Here is a 19,534-nt window from a genome sequence, read left to right as displayed (position 1 = left end):
CCATCCCTGTGAAATGAATCCCTTCATGGCTTGTGGGGGGGGGGAACAATTAGGCTTCTAAAGGAGGTGAGTCACAAGTATGATTCTGTACTTGTGAGCTCCGTTAGGTATCCCCAAGCTAAGCTGCCTACTTTCCTGGCTGTTGCTTTTTGCACACCATGGTACGGGTGCAGTTATTTTGCCTGTATATTCTGTTAGGGATGTTCAGCTGCCAAAGATACTGTTTTACTGCAGAGGTGCGCAGACCTCAGGCTTTCAGCTTCCATTTTGTTTTCCACTAGAACCCACCAGCCAGAGCCAGGTGAATAAGAGTGTCTCATGCAGGTGGCTGAGAATTAATTGGCAGAGGTTGCCTTTGAGCACATGCTCAGTCCAGGAATTTTATCAGAACCAGAACCAAGATCACATCCTTTCACACACAAAAATCACACCTGGTCTCTCACCAGTGGGGAGTGAGGGGAGGAGAAGCTTTGTTGTTGTTCTTAGATAATTGGGAGTTTTTGCTGATCTGCTCCAAATAATCCAGAGATCTACCCGTAGAATCCAATCTACTTTCTGCCCGCCTATGCTTTACTATATGTGGTTATCATCACTGTTAGGTCCCTTCCACACTTCTACGATTCATTCTGGACACCCAGTTGCTCATAAGGGTGGTCCAGGATGCAGCTTTCATTTGCCTTCTGTCCTGCTGGAGGGAGGGAGGGAGGGAGGGAGTGCAGGCCCAACATTTGTGTTAACTCTAGCAGATCTAGTATTAACTCTAGCAGATCTTTTTGTCTAGTCTGGAATAACCCTTTGGTTATGCACCAACAGGGTCACTAATGTGCGTTCAGATCCACTCAGTTCACTAGAATGAATGAACAGCATGTGGTGGAAAGCATTTGACCATGTTTTTAGCACTTTTAAACTATGCTGGCTGCTAGTACAGTGAGCTAAAGTGTTAAGAGGTAACTACTCTACATTTAGTGATCTTAATTATGGGTCTGTAAATGATGGTGGGGAAGTGCTGCCACCCTTTCCTAAACCTCAGATGCTCTTAGAAACATAGGACGGGAGTTGACCTAATTGTCACCTAGTTCATTTCTGCTCTGGGACATGATATTCCATATCAGCAGTGTGCCAAAAACTGTCTATATGTATACATACACACATAAATGTATACCTACATACATACATACATACATACATATGAATATGGAAAGTTCAAGGCAGCTTATTTAAGCATTTCACACTTTTACAGTTATTAAAATTCTTTCTTACATTTAACCTAATTTTCTTCCTTGTACTTTAAGAAAAATTCTTATCTTTCTTGCCGCTGAGGCTGAAATGATCACTTTAGATCATTTTAGACAATACAAAACAGTAAGCCTATTCCCACTCCTTTGATATTTTCCTCAGGCTTGAAGATACCCCATTGATTCAGCCTGTCCTAAGTGTGATTTGCATTTTAAACTGTGATTCTGTAAACATTTATCTGGAAGTAAGCACCACCAAACACAAGTGAACATTCACAGGATTGCATTGTCAGGCTGCAGTTCAGTGCACCATTATGTGGGTGTGAGCTTTGTGTAACCCAGTAGGACTTTTTAGACTAATAATTTTAGCCTTTGCAGATCAAGGACCCACATGCAGAATAATATGCTTTGCATCTCCACTCATCTCTCCCTCCCTCCCTCTCTCTCTCTCTCTTTTCAAAAACCCTGAAAAGAATTGTGGTGGCATGACTCACCAGTTAAAGTCAGATCTTAGGCCTTTAATCATTTTTGTAGCTCTCTTCTGACTACTTTCCATCTTCTTGTCAACACCCTCCTTGAATTGTGATGCTCAGAACTGTTGCCTACATGTGAGCAATGTATTTTTCCTGGCCTCAAAGCCTTGTCCTTTGTGGTTTTCAGAGACTTTCTGAGCTGGAGTTTAACTTTCGTTAGTTGGTAATCTAAAACAAAAGCCCACCATGGAATAATTTCCTCATGTGTGATGCACATTCTGACTTCCATTGCATCTGTTTCCCACCCATTCCTTTTCATTGCACGGAGTGTTTAAATTCTGCATAAACTTGCAGTGGAGCCTGCGATTATATTGTGGGAAGGTGTGAACAAGAGAACTTGCAACCTGAGCATAACTCATGCTTCATACAGCAAAATTACCAATACTTTGGTCAGAATCCTGCTCAGGATGCATTCCTCATGCCTGTTTCCCTCCTAAAACTGTCAGTGTGGTTCAGTGAGGTCAAAGGCAGAGTGGACTTAGCTTTGTAACCTCAGCAACTTGACCCTTCCTGACCCAGAACATCCCATAGGGGATTTAAAAGGGTGAGGGGAGGAAATCTCTGTTTACAAAATCCAGTTTGTGGGTACTTTGACTGCAGGCTCATCCCCAATCTTGTTCATTTCCCTTCATCTACCAGCATGTTGCCAGAATTGCCTGGTTTCGGAAACCACTCAGCTTTATTCAGAGCTATTCATTCATTAGCTGAAGTTGTCCTGTCATAGACAAGTTGGCTGAGGACTAAGAGCCCTGCTTTGTTCTTTCCTAGGGAAGCCCTATATCAGGGGTAGCCAACACAGTGCCCTCCATATGTTGTTGGGCTACAGCTTCCATTATTGCTTATCCTTGGGTTTGCTGGGTGGGGCTGATGGAAGTTGTGCTCTACAATAGTGTCCTATACCAAATGTAATTGAACTGTGAAAAAGACTCTATAAACTGAAAGTAGAGATGCTGTATATACTTCTTGTTTTTTTGTTTGTTTTGTAATACAATAAAATCTTTAATAAAAACTAATTATTATTATTTTAAAAGAAGGACACGACTTTGGCTGCATCTGCCTTATATCATCTAAATCATGTTGATGGAATTTGTGCTCTGTATGTTCTACACTGATCTCTTTGCACATGTTTCCTGCCAGTTTTTGGTGAGACTCTCTACTGGTTTTATTCATGTTCTAGCAACACAGTATTTGCTCCATAGTCATTCTGGACAGCGACTAGGTGTCAGCCACATTATTGCTGATTTAAATTCGCCTCTCTTCACCTGTAGTTGGGCTTTCCAGATAACAGAGTCTCTACCAGCAGGGAGTCATGTCTTTTACCATGGAGTATATGCAATAGTATTCAATAAATAAATTTAAAGGTGATGGGAAGACTAAAGAGACTGGGTGGGGATGTGCACTTCAAGGATTGGAATGCCACTCACTCAAAGAAAGAATGAAAGAGGCTTGGAGAAAGTTGCGGACTGAGTGGTGTGCTTGGATTCTGCTGTATATGTACTCTTATGCTGATAGGATAAAGGATATGGGTCATCCTGCATATTTATTTTGGCCTGGATTGGATTGGAAAATGGATGGGCTGAGCCCAGTGTGGACTCCTAATCTTTATTACCCCTGCTGCAAAATGTGAGTAATAACGACCCACCTCACAAAAGTGTTGTGGGTGGACATAGTACGGACTGCAAAGCTGCTGGCAGCAGAAACACTGCAGCACAAGGGAAAACAAAAACTTAACAGCTCCTACTCATTTTACAGCCAATATGAAGAGTTCTGGAAAGACAGCAGGAACTCCCTTTTCTCTAGCCCAGCCGGGTGTTGAGTAAGATAATGCCTTTCAGTTGTTCGTTCTATGTGCAAAAGCAAAAGCTGTGTTAAGCTATGCGCCTCTATTAATATGTGCATAAAAGAGGCCAAGAGAAGGATGTGTTTTAAAAGTTCTCCCAGCTGTGCATCTCATTGAAGATCACATCTCATACAGTTGGAGGCTATACAGTGGTACCTTGGGTTACAGACGCTTCAGGTTAGACGCTTCAGGTTACAGACCCTACTAACCCAGAAACAGTACCTTGGGTTAAGAACTTTGCTTCAGGATGAGAACAGAAATCACGTGGTGGTGGCGTGGCAGCAGCAGGAGGCCCCATTAGCTAGAGTGGTGCTTCAGGTAAAGAACAGTTTCAGGTTAAGAACGGACCTCTAGAACGAATTAAGTTCTTAACCCGAGGTACCACTGTTTCTAAATAACCTAGCCAGCCACATTGGTCTTTCCTGTTCTGTAGAGAACACCCACTCATGGATAAGTGGCTCCCCCATTCTACCATTCTCCCGCTGGTAGAATGCGTAAATGGCAAGAAAAACTAACACTGATACAGCTTGGATTGTTCAGTTCACACTGGGCTTACCCAGCCAATAGCTGTTGCCTGCCATAGCTCAATGGTAGAGAAGCTTGCTTTACATGCAGAAGGTTCCAGATTCAATCCTGAACATATCCAGGTTAGGGCTGGGAGAGAAATCCTTGCCTGAAATCCTGGAGACCCACTGCCAGTCAGTGTAGACAGTATTGTGCTAGATGGACCACCAATAGTCTGACTATTGGCAGCTTCCTGTACATTGCCAGTCCTGTTCAGCCTTGCTGCCTCCCAGAATTCCTAGCATGGCAAGCTCCCGTTAGGGCTTAGTTTTCACTGGGGTGTGAACCTGTGTTTGGGCTGTACCACTTCAGAATGTAGGTGGGGGCGCACATGACTGAATGCTGCTCCAAACAAAAAAGGGGTATGTGTGATAATAACTGCCCCTCCACAAATATGTCTAGATGGCAGGGGGGAAAGCTAGAAGCTCCTCATTCTTATGATTCCTGGAGGACCCTTAAGGCTTCTACCTCTTAAGGCTTCTCCCCGTCCACCAAAAAACAAAAAACCCAACAGCAGCTGGGGCTGCTAAAGCCTTTCAAGATATGTAAAAAGGAAACACTCTTCTGAAGATCCAGAACTCTTAGTTGACTGGCTTACCTCCATTAGATGCTCCCCCCCAAATGTGTGCTATTACAGCATCTCCAAAAAAAATGAGTAGACTGGGGATGAGGAAAGGAATTGGAATGGCATAAGAGGGAGGGAGAGAGACAACTTGTACAGCAAAACCAAATGAAAATGAAGCTGCTTGCCTACACCTGAGTCCCAGTTTCAATTTGCAGAGGTTTCTTTTCAGAGGGGAGAGAGGCTGGGGATCCTATTTAATAACCAAGGTGCCTACTGCAGCATGTATCTGGCCAGAGACAATCCAGAACTGACAGTTGCTCTTGCTTTTTAAGTCCAAATCTTCAAGGCAAATGCCATAACTCTTCCCTTCTAGGTATAGCAGCATGATCCTTTCATCTCTTGTCTTGGAAATTTCAGCTGACCAAGTCTGTGAGCAGTCCTTTCCTTGCTAGAGGCCAAAGGTGTGCGTTGGCTGCTTTTGAAACACAGGCTCTTTCCAGCAGCGTAGCTTCCAGAGAAAACTAGATTCACAACAACTAGTGTCCAGTGGGACTGGTAGGAGAGAAGGCAGGGAGACTAACAGCAGGTGGAGCCGGAGCCAGTGAGAGGCAGAGTCACCCCATGGCTGGTTGTAAGTATAAGACAGGCAGGCAGGCAGGCAGGGGGTAGCTGAGGGCAGACTGCAGTTGGTAAGGCAGTGCTCCTTTCACCCATATTGACCAGTCTCCACTGACGATTAGATTGTTTCCTATACAGTGGAACCTTGGAAGCCAAATGTCTTTGAATTCAAACATTTTGGCTCCTGAACCCGGAAGTGATTGTTCCGGTTTTCGAACAATTTTCAGAAGCAGAATGTCCGGCGTGCCTTCCGCAGCTTCCGATTGGCTGCAGGACACTCCTGCAGCCAATCAGAAGCCATGCTTTGGAAGCTGAACGCTTTGGAAGTCAAACAGACTTCTGGAACTGATTCCGCTTGACTTCCAAGGTACGACTGTACTTGTATCCTGCTGGTCCTGTAGTGAGCTCAGAGCAATAGTTTAACCCCACAACAACCCTGTGAGGAAGATCTGGCTTGTAGAGAGTGACTTTCCTGGTAAACTTCATCCCTGAGTGGGGAGGCAATTCCAGATTTCTCTTGTTCAAACCCAGCACTCTGCTGCATCACACTGGCTCTCTAGAGAAAAACAAAGAATAGTTTTGTAACTGCAAGCAGGCTCTAAATTGCTTCCTGGCTGAGAGGGGCCGGAGTGTTATGGAGTGCTCCTGTTCTCAGCATGGACAGCTTCATTGATTACCGGGGAGGCTGAGTGGTGGCTGTAGTGATGAAGAACAGAATTATTTGCCTGAGCCATGGGAAGCAGATACCATGGTTTGCTTCAGGATTTTTCTGCATGTACCCATAACTTCTGTGACTCTTCTTCCTGAGGAGCAAGCAAAGAATTTTTTTGGGTTAGAACATTTTACTGTGGTACTTATAGAGATCAGGGTAGAAGGACAGAGGTACACACTGCTCTGAACTTCTGGTATTATGCTGACAGGTGCCATTGGCCATTATGAATGAAACAAATCCCCTTTCTTTGCCTCTTAATGGTGAAAGGACCAGCTCAGTGTATTACCAGGAACAGTGTTGAAGACTGTGCTGGGGCTCTTACCCCTTTAGTGTCAAGAGCAAACCAGGAAAAATGTATATAAAAGCACAGATGCAGATGTGGTGGCTGTGGAAACTGTGCTTGTTTATTTGAGATGTTGGTGGATGAATTTGGCTAATCTCTCTTCATGTTAAAATACAGTTATTTCTAATCAGTAGAAGTGTTTTGGTGTGGTTTCGCAGCTCACTGTGCAAGGCAAGCCACCCAGGGAGCCTCTTCTTCTTTCTCTCTCTGTGTGTGTGTGTGTGAGAGAGAGAAGTTGGAGGAGCTTGTTTAGGTTTGAGGACAGCTCATGATGGTCAACTGTGCCCTGCCATCAGTATTTCTCATTCACTCTCTTTCTTGCAAGGATTCTGCAGGATCAGTGGTATTGGACACAGAATGCAAAGCATCATTCCATCTTAGATGTATTTCCTTGCTGGAATTTCCCCTGCTTTCTCCTAGGAAAAAAAACCTGGTACCTTGTTGGGATGAGTGTAATCTGCTTCTCCTAGCAAAGCCACTAAGCATTTAATCCTACCACCCAACAGAACTTCCCCAGCCTTTTGTGTGTCTGGCAAATTCAAGTTCACTTTCAGAAGTTGACTCTCAACCAGTATTAACTCGATAGTTTCCTTTGCACAGAGAGCATCACTCACTTCTGCAGCAGGCACATTCCTAATAAATGTTAGCTGTGTTCAAGCAACGTGAGCTCCAGTGTTCAACAACATGGGAGCAAGGAGGAGAGCCACAACAAGTAGCCCCATCCCTAGGGTGGCATGTTCCTCTCCTGACATACAGGTGAATGTCTATAGGGAGGGGGGCCTTCACAGGTATGTGCAAAGGTCCTTTCCCTACAGACTTTTGTGCTGTATCTGCAGATGTTGGCGGAGGAGGTAGGGCTACTTGGTCATATAATAATAATATAATATAATAATATAATATAATATAATATAATATAATATAATATAATATAATATAATATAAATGTATTTGGTTTCACAGCTCACTGTGAGAATATATATATATATATGATTTTTATTAAAGATTTCTTAGTTTACAAAAATACGTGTTTTGTCTTCTTTCAAGTTGTGTTTTCTACAGATCAGTTTCATTTGTTGTGAGACATTATTATTGCATGCAGTATTGGGTCAAGAAGGAAAGAGGGGGAAAGAGGGGGAGGGTGAAGAGGTGAGTGGGGTGGGAATGCTTCTATTATTCTATTTAGCGGGGGGGGGGTTGTGTTAGTGTCACTTGTGTTGGTCCATTATTGTTGAACACTGGAACTCATAAACACCCAAATACTGTAGGACTTTTGTTACATTTTTGTGATTCTGTTATGAAGAGAGAATAGTGGAAACACAGCAGTATTTTAATCATGGAAAATTTCAGTGAGGCCTGTATGACGCAAATACTTGTACTCTTGGGCAGTATTAGTACTTGTTGCTGAGTCTTTGCAAGGGACAGTTTCTGAAGCTCAGGCGGGTTGGGAAACGTTATCTGCCACCACCACTGAAGCCAGTGGGGAACAACAGCAACTGCAGTACCATGATTAGAACCTGCTAAATGTTTCTTCCAGCTTGGAACCAGCCACCTCAGGCTCAGGAAACAAGTGGAGGAAGATGGAAGAATTATCTATTCAGTAGGGAGCTATCTGTTTAACTAGGCAGAGTCCCAATAGGGACTGTAAGCCAGGCTGGATTGAACTGCACCCCCCCTGGGGAAGGAACTGGCAGGAGAAACTCTATTCCTGATGCATTCAATATGACACCCCCCCCCCCCGGAATCCAGATGCTGGAGCTAATGGAAAGGGTGGGGCAGTGCGCATGTCTGAGCCACTGTGCATGCAAGTTAGTTAAGAGTGAGCATCTCTGTATTTGTGCAAATACAGGCATGCGTGTATGCCAAATACGTTTGCACACTTGGAATTCTGCAATTGATATATTTGTTGTTTGTGTATCTCTGGTTTGCTTGCATTTGTGCACATTTGGGCTTTTAGGACTGGGCAGGCCTTTCTCCATAGAATGCATATTGATGCCTTGGAAAAACAGTAATCAGCAGCTTCATCTTGACATGCCGAATCTAAGGCACTCTTCATATAGAGACACACACAGAACGCTTTCCTCCTTTACAAGCCTGGGAAATAAATTTGCTTTGTGCAAGTCCTGAGGGGGGCTCAGATAATCCATGGTTATCACCAACCCATTCCTCCTGAATTCTAGGTTAAAAGAAAAGATTTGTGTCGCTGAGTGGGGGAAACGCTCCCTTCCTCAGCCAGCTGCAAAAAGAGCCCTGCAGATCCTCCTTATTGCCCAGCAACTGAAGGAAACCACAAGTCATGCATGCAGGTGCCCGATAAGCCTGCCTTCTACGGAACAACTCTTGGGAGTGGGTGGGGCTGACTTTGCTGCTGCCTGTCCTCCTTTGCCTAAGTTGCTTTGTACAATTCCGCATGCTGAAGCCATGCTTAGGAAAGGGGCCCTACCAGATTTCCTCCCCAAACGCCAACATATAGCAGCCAAGGCTCCCAGTGATGCCCAAATCCCCACGTAACCTTTGCTATTTTTGCTGGGGGTTGGTCTATTGATCTCATAGGCTGCCATGGTGTTTCTGCCAATGTCTCAACATGCTTACTTCCATACTTTAAAAAGAAAGTGAAAGCAACCTGTTGTTACTAGTAAGTGAGCATTTCTCTCACCTACACACAGACGTGTGTGTACACCATTGCCAATTGTATAATCAGGTAGTGCTTTGTAGCCAACTTGCATCTGATTGATGTGGGCATGTCATGCTAGTGCAACTGTAATTTCTTCACAAGAGCAAGACAATTGATCCTCTGCCTTGTGTAGTAACAATATTTCATATTCAGGAAACAGTTTCCTTGTATGTTGAATCTTGTAATCTTGTACCTCGGGTTACAGACGCTTCAGGTTACAGACTCCGCTAACCCAAAAATAGTACCTTGGGTTAAGAACTTTGCTTCAGGATGAGAACAGAAATAGTGTGGCGGCAGAACAGCAGCAACGGGAGGCCCCATTAGCTAAAGTGGTACCTCAGGTTAAGAATGGTTTCAGGTTAAGAATGGACCTCCAGAACGAATTAAGTTCTTAACCCGAGGTACCACTGTATATGCTTCTAAAGTGTAGCCTTCCACCACTGGTGCTGTTAATGTTCAAAATCTTAAGTCAACCACTAAAAGCCATGAGAATGACTTCAGAAATTCTAAACGCACATGGATATCTTTTTTAAAAAACAGTATTTAATTACCAGTTCCTGACCCTTTGATGCATTCTTCCATCACATTTTCAGCCTTTTTGTCTAGGGATGAAAGAGGTGATTAATCAATTTAAAATGTTACCTTTTATTTTTTTAAAAAAATCAGGTTTTAATCACTATGGGGAGGATGTTGGAAAAAGTAATTTCTGTACACTTCTTGACTCCACTTAACAATATAGTGAAGATAATTTCCTCAAGAAGGAGTGATCTGCCTGTTTTTGTTAGCAAGCAAATTCTTCAAATTCACAAGAATTCCTTAGTTTAACTATGTGCTCCCAGAAGAGATAGTGATGGTGGCTAACTTGGATGGCTCTAATACAAGTTTGGCCAAATTCATGGAGAATACGACTGTCAATGGCTAGTAGCCATGATGGCTATCTTGTCGCCCCACTGTTGAGGCAGTATGCCTCTAAGTACCCATTGTGGGGTTTCACATGGGAAGAGTTCTCTGCACTCAGGTCCTGCCTGTGCAGGCATCTGGTTGGCTACTGTGAGAACAAAATGCCTGATGCCGCAGAGTTACACTAGGAAAGGGTTAAGAACAACAATTTGTTCATTTCCCCCTTCCAAGGTCATTGACTTCCATTTTTCTCCAAAAGATGTCCCAAGCTTTACCCAAAGCCATACAAATGTCTCCAGACACCTGGTTATACCGCCAGTTATTCTGGGGAACCAACTTGCTTCAGTAACTGATTAGTTTACATGCTTAAAGGATGAACTTTGAATGTGAAGTGAGCTGAAAGTCTAGCATGGTTACTCTTTCCTTTCTAGCACAACTATTTAAATAAGATAAAGGTTGTTATCTGTGGTGGGTGGAGTCCACAGTTTCCTAGTGAAGCACAATAAATTGTAAATGGCTGAAGAGATTCAACCAGGGGTGTGTTTGCTTGGCTGGTTGCTGTCAGAATCCCCCTGCCCAAGCAGCATCCGCTTCTCAGAGTTGTGCAAGGCTGTTGGTTACAAACAACTCCCCAGATAACAAGCTTGAGATGGAAGAGTATATTTGGCAAACTCAGCTCCTGTAAAGCATGTGGGAAGGGGTAAGTGCCATGCTTTGGGGTCTGTAGAGTTGCATGGGGTCAGGATTGGGACAGCTGTAGGCTATGTGGCTTGTGAGTAAGAGCACTTTTTGTTCTGAAGGGGGTAATGATGCATTACTGGGGTGCATTTCCCCCTTCTATTTATTCCAAACATGCTGCTCCCCCTCTCCTTCTCAGCCCTTTCTCCTGGCTTGTTTTGTGTCCTTTGTTAACAAGAGACTCTGATGGACGGTAGTCATCTCCTTGGCATTTTGTTTGCCACTAAAACTCACATACAGGTGAGAAGTGCCAGAGTATTAGTGGGCCTGTCTGTGGCTTTCTCTCTTGCTCTTTGACGGCAGGGTGGTTTGAAGAGCTGTGCAGCAGCTGGCCTGTGCTCTTTCTGACCCTTCCCTAGCAGGAAGAGAATCACCGCTGCATGAAATTGGCATGCACAGATGTAACATGAAACCAGAAGGTTAGGGTAATGCAGAAGTTATTGGTCTGCCAGAAGCCACTTAAGTGGGACTCTGCTTGAGAGTTGTGAGCTGCATAGTGCTAGGTGTGTGGTAAAGGTAAAGGGACCCCTGACCGTTAGGTCAGTCGCAAACGACTCTGGGGTTGCGCCGCTCATCTCACTTTATTGGCCAAGGGAGCCAGCATACAGCTTCTGGGTCATGTGGCCAGCATGACTAAGCCGCTTCTGGCGAACCAGAGCAGTGCACGGAAACGCCGTTTACCTTCCCGCCAGAGCGGAACCTATTTATCTACTTTGATGTGCTTTTGAACTGCTAGGTTGGCAGAATCTGGGTGTGTGGTAGTTTCCAGCAAAAGGTTTTGCTAGTACAGACATCTTTCTGTAGGGTTTTGGTTAGCAAGTAGATTGGCTTGCCAGCTAATCTAGACCTCAAAACTAGAGTGATCGCTACTTCCCTATAGGGATAGCTGCTCCCCCTTAAGAGGGCAACAATCCCATGGGAACCACAAGAGCACTTTGGGTGCCACAGGCCTTCTTTCTAGCTATCTGCTAGAGCAGCCTTCCCTATTTTGGTGGCCTCCAGATGTTGTTAGACTCTAGTTTTCATCACCTCCAGCCAGCGTGGCTAATGGTCAAGAATGATGGAAGTTGTAGTTTAAAATGTCTTGAGGGCACCAAGTTGGAGAAAGTTGCACTAGGGCATTTTTATGAAGCATTTTCTTCCCTCTGCATGCTGTATGGCTGTTTGTTATTGTGATTTCTCCAATTCCACCAACCCTGTCCACTAGGCTTGATGTCACTGAGCAGCCAGAGGGCAAGGCTGTGTGCACCCTACACAGTTAAAGCACTTTCAAAGCACCTTCTTTCCCTCAAAATAATTTTGGGCACTGTAGCCTGTTAAGGGTTGTTGGGAATCATAACGCTGTGAGGGGTAAACTACAGTGCCTAGAATTCTGTGAGGGAAAGAATGTGCCTTCTCCAGTGTCCTTTAATGTGCTTCAAATGTCCAAGTAAGAGTGAACCAGTGGAAGTTTCGTTGGTCAGTGGGCCAGGTGAAAGTTTTCCTCAACTGGGCAACAAATCCAGTTGCTGAAAATTAATATAAGTAGCCCTCATAGGAAAAATATTTTCTACAATCAAGCGGTACATATATATTTTATGAAATAACAATAAATAAAAATTGTACCCATTGTTTACTCAGAAGTAAGTTTCAATGAGTTTAATGGGGCTTACTCTGCAGTGGGTGACTATAGCAATGCAGGCTCAGGAAGTCAATTTAGGGAGCAGTATGGTTGTAGAGAGACACTTGAAAACTCGTCTCAGAGAATCACATAGTAACACTTGCTTCTTTTTCAATGCCAGCTTCATGTTCAAAACCAACACCACCCAGTGAAAACCAAAGGCTCTAGGCCAGGCCACCGAGAAGTGCCGCTTTAAGTGGAATTTTTTTTTTAAAGGGAGAAATTAGTAAACTGTACCAGTGTTCTATTATGAAAATAATGGGCCATAGGCCAAGTCCTTGTTAGCTTGTTTGATAATTCCTTTGCTGGTGAAAATGACCTCAATCTCAATTGTCAGAAAAAAAACCCCCAACAACAAATCAGGCACAGAGCCAACAAAAAAAATATTATTGACTGCTCACAATCTTTTGTTGGGATCACCTAAATGGAGCTTATGGTCCAGTCTGAGAATCTCTGGTCTAATAGCTTAGTGCAGGAATCAGTGACAGTTACAAGCTCTGTCTAAATGTTTTCAAAGTTGTAATCAGAGCAACTTTAAAATAATTTCCCTTCTGTCTCAATGACTGGTTCAGAGACACCTGATGTCTCTTTACTTATCTTCCAGGGGCAGTGCAGGGCCATCAAACAAATTAAGGCATGCTTTCCACCTTTTATTAAGGACAATGTGCATCACATTATCATATAATGCAAGCACAAGAATTGGTGTTGGGGTCAAACTTCAGCATCCTGAGAATTTCATCTTCTTTTAAGTTTCTAGCCCTTAAGGCTGCGAAACAAGACTTGAAAATGCCCTGAACATCATATGAAATCTCAGAAGCCAGAGGGGGAGGAAGACAGGAATTTTAGTGGACAAGCAGAACAGATTTAGCACCTGGCATAGCTCTTTGTTCCTCCCTATGGCTAACAGAAAAGGAGTAGATTATGCAAAAAATAATAATAAATCAAATTGATATTGCATGATTTTATACAGGCCACTTCATTTGGTTTCCTTGGTCAAAAACAATGATTTATTTATCTCTAGACAGACATAGTCTCTTGATTATATTGTGCTACCAACAAACAACAGAAGAGATCAAATTATTCCAGGTTGCTATATGCTAAAGGTGCCTGCAGGGCAATGAAAAAGTTGGTAAAACTAGCTTTGTAGTTCTGTTGTTCAGAATACTGTCATGCCAGGAATCTGTATGTAAAATCGGGTAAGTTTTTGTAACCTAATAGAATCCAGCTGGAGCAAAAACTGTCTGTAGCTGTGAACCCCGCTTGAGGCCCTGCTACACATGAAGTAGCCACATGTTCCTGTATAGCACAGGAGATAAGCTGAGAGGCACCCATAGCAGAAGCATACCTGGGTACTGGGAACATAGCATAGAAGCTGCCTTGCTGGGGCAGCTCTTTGGAAACCTCATTGATCAGTGGCAACAAAAGAAATGAGATCAAATGACAGTGGACTCTTTGCCTGTGGAACTAGGACTAGAGAGAGAAGATGAAGGACTCTGTTTAGCAGGCCCTGAAGGAAGCACTTAACTGCCTGAAACAAGTGACAGGAAACACCTGCTCAGCTGTGGCCTTTGCAAGGTGCAGAGGTCCCTCCCTCTCCTCCCGTGACTTCGCATGCCAACAAGTCCTGGAGTAGACAGCCTGCCTCTCAGATGAGGGCCCTTCCCCACCGTCACACACACAGCCCCAGGATTTGTTGGTGAGCAATTGTTTTGGTGCTTTCTCTGGAGTTAACCAGTTTCCCTTCAAGCCCCTCAGGGTCCTACACATAGGATCTGGAAATCCGACCCAACCTGCACCCTCCATATTCCCTAAGGCGTTCTAACCATCTTGGCTATCCAATCTTGGCAAAGCCCCAGTGAAAAGGACTTAAGTTTCTGAGCAGCTGTGTCTCTCTTCTAACAAGGGGAAATGCTCCTCGTCGGAGAGCGGCATCCATTGCCACGTGGTTGGATCAATGGCCGTAAAGCTGTGTCTGTGTGATTTATATCTCCCAGAGCACCAGTGCTAGCTGCACAGAGTACAGTAAAAAGGGGCTGGTGAACTGTGGCACATGAAAAGACTGAAGAGAGAGCTGCAGGAGTTGAGAGAGAGAGAGAGAGAGAGAGAGGTTCTTGTGCTGCTGGACTCCTATGTATAAAAGGTGGAGGGGATCTCCTTCTTCCTCTTCCTGTTAAAATATGTATAGTGCCCTTCGTCCAAAGATCACAGGGTAGTTCACAACATTAAAATACAAAATGAGAACACAAAATACACAATACCTCCCACTGGAGACTGAATAGGACTTCCGCCAACCACATCCTAGTCCTGCTTCAGCATCCGTCCAATGCCTCTTTAATTATTAACTTGACCAGAACCAGAACCAGCTGGAGCTGCTGCATCTTTGTGGACCTGCTCCAAAGAGGGATCGCTGAAGGTGAGGATGCGCTGCAAGGCTGCTGTAGCATAAGGGTGCCCTAAGTGAGCAGACGGGAGAATAAAATGCACACACAGGGCATGTTTTCTTTCTGCCTACCCAAAGGTTGCTAAAGATGTGTTCCTGCTAGAGGATGTGTTCCAGTGACATGGACTGATGCTGCTAAAAAATGATATTGCTGACCCCCACACCTACCAGTCTGCAGGACTTGGTAGTTTTCACCCTCCCCAAATACATGTGGGAAAATTAGCCCCCCCCCCCCGTTTCTGGATTTTGATACACCCCATGAGGCAGGTATAATCCCCACCCTCTCCATGCCTAGCTAACCTGAGTCACAGAACTTCTAGCTTTGTTGGGAAGCTTGTTTGTCTCATTTCCTAAGCCCATTATAATATGTATGTAGACATTCTCTATCACTGCAGTGTTGATGGTGGTGCAGTTGTGTGATGTGTGAATCTGAGATGTCAGGTGGGATAGAAGTCTACAATGTGTGAATGCCTGAAAGAAATGTACTCCACTGGATTAATAAATCTGGTACTTTGATCTGGAAGCTCTTGATGTATGTTCAACTGCTGCCAGTGGCGTAGCGTGGGTTGTCAGCACCCGGGACAAGGCAAGTAATTTGCACCCCCTAACCCGTGGATTTGCACCCTCTAACCCTAACCCCCAGATGTTGCGCCCGGTGCGGCCGGCCCCCCTGCACCCCCCACGCTACGCCACTGACTGCTGCTAAAGACTACTTATATAGTTTTGAGAGAAAAATGTTCAGCACCAATCCCACCACACCTGTAGAACAGGAATCCTGATAACTTTTCTCTCACAGCATTGTGGTGAGGTTAAATACAATAAAGGCTGTAAAGCACTTAGGAAATCAAGAATGTTATAGTAGGCAGTATTTTTGTTCTTATAGTAGTATTAGAGGCACCCTCATTACTTTCAGTGTCTTCCTGTTCTAGCAAGACATAATATGACAGATGAAAGAAATGAGTGTTCTGGATCCTATAGTTGAGATTCCTGCATTGCAGGGAGTTGGACTAGATTACTCTCAGGGTCCCTTCCAACTCTACAATTCTATGACACTATGAAAAGGATTTAAAACAGTGTTGGCGCTTAGAGTTGCTTTGCTATGCTTCCCAGTGTGGCACAAATACAGGTGTGAAGAGGAGGTGGAAGGGGATGAGTTATTTTGCTGTACCTCCAAAATATCAGATTTATATGATTGTGACAGCAAGGGATTGGGTCTCCTTTTCTAGGAAGCCTTGAACCTGCATCAGCCACAGGTTAGAAACCTAACAAATATGTGTGCATTAGGATATGCTGTGGCTCCATTTCCCAAGCTCATGCAGCTTTGGGTCCTGAAGAAGTGTCTCCTTGCCACTTTGGATTGTTAGGATGACACCTGTTAATGCCAGGAGAGGGAAATGGATTAAAAAGAATAATATTTTACTAAGGTTATTATTATTTTTAAAATCAGATTCTGGAGTTATCGGGAAAATAGCTTCATAATCAGCCTTTCAGGTTCCATGTGACCATTCAGTGTTTTATCACATGGTATGGTACCCTGAATTTTGGAAAGGACTCATAACCCTTTGCTGCAGTAGTGAACATATAGCAGCACCATCCTTTCCCAGACACCATCACTACAGCCATAGTAACTGGGCACATCAAATAACAGATCCACCATGGTGCTTCTGCTGAGAGGAGCAGTATCTCCTGAAGGTGCTATTCTGTGACTCATCCTGTTTTGTCTGCCGTTCCTTGCAAAACCCAAGTTTATTAGAGGACTGCTTGGTAGCATTTTAAATCAGAGCCAGAAACTGTCCCTTGCACCTAGGGCTGGAACCCTAGGCTATGCTGCTTTTTTATGGCATTGAAGCAGCCAAGAGGAGAAATTCTATTGCTCCCTTTGCTTATTAGGCTAGAAACTCTGTGATCCACTTGGGAGACTGAGCATAGATCTGAGAACGTAGTAGTAGCAGCTCTGGTTTTTTTTAAAATACTGGCTTCCTCACCTTGATCATTTCCCTGTCTGCTCTTCTGTTGAGCTCAAATGAGTGAAACACCTTTACTACAGTTGTCTGGAACCACCCAGAAGTGTTCGCCTAACTTTTTAATGTTTACCATTCCACTAGAACTGAAGGGGTAACACAGTGAAATTAAAACTAAAATCTAGTTTTTGTTTTTTAAGTTCTTTACCACAGCATGCATCATTGATCCTTGAAACATGCTACCATAAGATCATGGTGATAGCCAATAGTTTAACTAACTTCAAAAGGTGTAGAATTTCTTCCTAGACATAATCCTTACCATAGCCATTAATTAAAATGGTTCAGACATCTTATTTCTTTATAGAAATATTTTTTAATGAAATAGCAGTATAATAAATATGAAAGCAACAAAAAAGAGTAAAACCACACAGTAAAAACCATATAAAAAAGTTAAACACAGACATCAATTAACCATTATAGATGTGTTCTTCATTTCCTTCACAGGCCTGGTGGAATAGAAAAGTTTTCAGCAGGCGTTTAAAAGTTGAAGCAGAAGGCGCCTGCTGAATCTCTCTTGGCAGAATATTCCACAGGCCTGGGCTGATGACTCTAAAGGCTCCATTTCTTGTTATCAAGTGAGCCTTGCCAGCTTGGGGAATGATCTACAACATTCCTGCAGATTATTTTAGTTCTTGCAGATTATTTTAGTTAGTGATCAAGATGGGATATAAGGGTTCGGGTGATCCCTGAGGTACCCTGGACCTAAGTTGTTTAGGATTTTGTAAATACATACAAGGACCTCTTGCTGAGGATGTCACCAGTTTAGGAGAGTGAAATAACTGAAAAGAGAATGGCAAAGGCTGGAGTTATATGCTGATTCATTGCAGTGTTTCAGGCTTCCTCTGGTACATCTGGAGCTGGTTCTTGTCAAAGAGAGGATACTGTGCTAGATGTACTAACCACATAAGACTGATCCTTTGTTTTTATGTAGCCGAGACACACATCTCCTTGCTAGACCCTCACTAGAACCAACTCTCATTCTCAGCAAATTTGTGACCTGAATTCTGTAGCTTAGAGTCTGGTAATTAGAACCATTCCTATCGCTAGGCTGTTCCCGAAATCAGAGCTTTGGTTTGTCCCAGTGGCAGTTTGACACACAGCACTTTAGCTACATTTTTTGTGTGTGTGTGTGTGTATGATTTCGTATTTCAGCACATAATCCAAGCCCCCACTCCTTTTATGAAAAAGAAAACAGATGTGTAGCCTTTCAGCTGCAGTTGCAATTGCACGTTACCCAGAGTTCTGCAGAATGAAGTATTCTTCCATTATTTTCTTACTTGCTCAGATGAGTAGCAGGCATTTAAAATGCTGTATTTATTGACTTCTGATTTTAGCATCTGATGAAAATATGACAATCCTGGTTCAGGCTGCTAGTACATTTAGGCTTGTGCTGCTAAAGCAAGCCATCAGTTAAGTGGAAGGCACGCATTCCATATTTTGAGGGTTTGTTCTATTACAGTCAAACCTAGAAACCTGTAACTTAAAAAAAGTCTATTGTGCTAGAACAGTTGTACAGCTGCAGCTGTATATGTGTGCACATTTGCACAACCAGCTATATACTCCCCCCCCCCAATTATTTTCCAATGCTCAATTGAAGGAAGCACCTAATTTTATGCCTTGAATCTTACTGGCTTTTTTACATGGTGTATATCTCAAAATTACTCTTCATTGCAGGAGAATTAAATATACCAACCAACACCAGCCAATCTGAGTGGCTAAAAAAGTTTGCTCTAAAATGAAATGACACATACTTGGGGTTTAGTTTCCAAGTTAAAAACAATAATGTGTTGTTATTACTTTTTTCAGAAAAAAAATGCAATTAAAAGTTCTGAAGGAAAAAGTGTCTTTTGCCAGGTCTGTCCATTAGTTCTCATTTGCAAAAGCTGCCATGTGTCCTTATTTTGGGATGTTACGTTCTACAGAACATATATTGCCCATAGAACAGGTGCTGAAAACTCACTTTTATCCCTTGTTTCTTGCTAGCACTGGATATCATGCTTCCCTGCTTAGTAACATTTAGGGTTTGAAAGACATCTTGTCTGTACCTGCAAGGTTCCTATATCCAAGGGCAGCTCTTAAGGGGACGAAGTGGCATTAGACCTAATGATGAGAAACTTGTAGCTTTCCAGCTGTTGTGGGATTATGGGAGTTGTAGTCCAGTGATGTCTGGAAGACACAGGTTCCCTACCCCTGCTTTAGTTCAATACTATCTTACATAAAGACCAATGCTATAGATTCACTCTGTTTCTAAAATTAGAAATGTGAAGGCTCAAACGTGCCTGCAGGTCACTATCCTGTGCTAGAAACCTTCCAATGAATTCTAAATGTGCTCATAATATTTGTAGTTATTCATCAGGTGGCCAGGTACTCTTATTTATGATTACGTGACATGTTCAAGGCTGAGCCCTAGGCTAAGGTTGCATCCTTTTCTCCTGACAGTGGTTTTGTGCTATTGACAGCTGGAGGACATGCAGAGATGCAAAAGGAATGGCTTTCGCCATTCCCAGCAACCAAACTGTGAAGCTGTTGGCTCCTCTGTTGGATGGGGGAACTGACAATCTGAGCCCTAGGTTCCATGGCTGTCCTTGGTGAGCCACAGCACAAGTTTAGTTCTACTGGTTTTAGCCATTGCTCATAACAACTTGACACAAATTCAGCCCTGCTGCAAGGGAAGACATAACTGTTTTTGGCTAC

At 43.5% G+C, this 19,534-nt stretch overlaps 1 protein-coding gene across 2 annotated transcripts in view; it reads left to right on the top strand.

Moving 5' to 3' along the window:
- The window catches only part of LDB1 (LIM domain binding 1), a 62,988-nt gene that overhangs the window by 10,435 nt on the left and 33,019 nt on the right, over positions 1-19,534 (top strand). The gene's annotated exons all lie outside the window — the stretch shown is intronic.

The sequence above is a fragment of the Podarcis raffonei genome, chromosome 5 (assembly GCF_027172205.1).
Source record: "Podarcis raffonei isolate rPodRaf1 chromosome 5, rPodRaf1.pri, whole genome shotgun sequence".
Classification (NCBI taxonomy): domain Eukaryota; kingdom Metazoa; phylum Chordata; class Lepidosauria; order Squamata; family Lacertidae; genus Podarcis; species Podarcis raffonei.
This window is presented reverse-complemented; position numbering and strand designations above follow the sequence as displayed.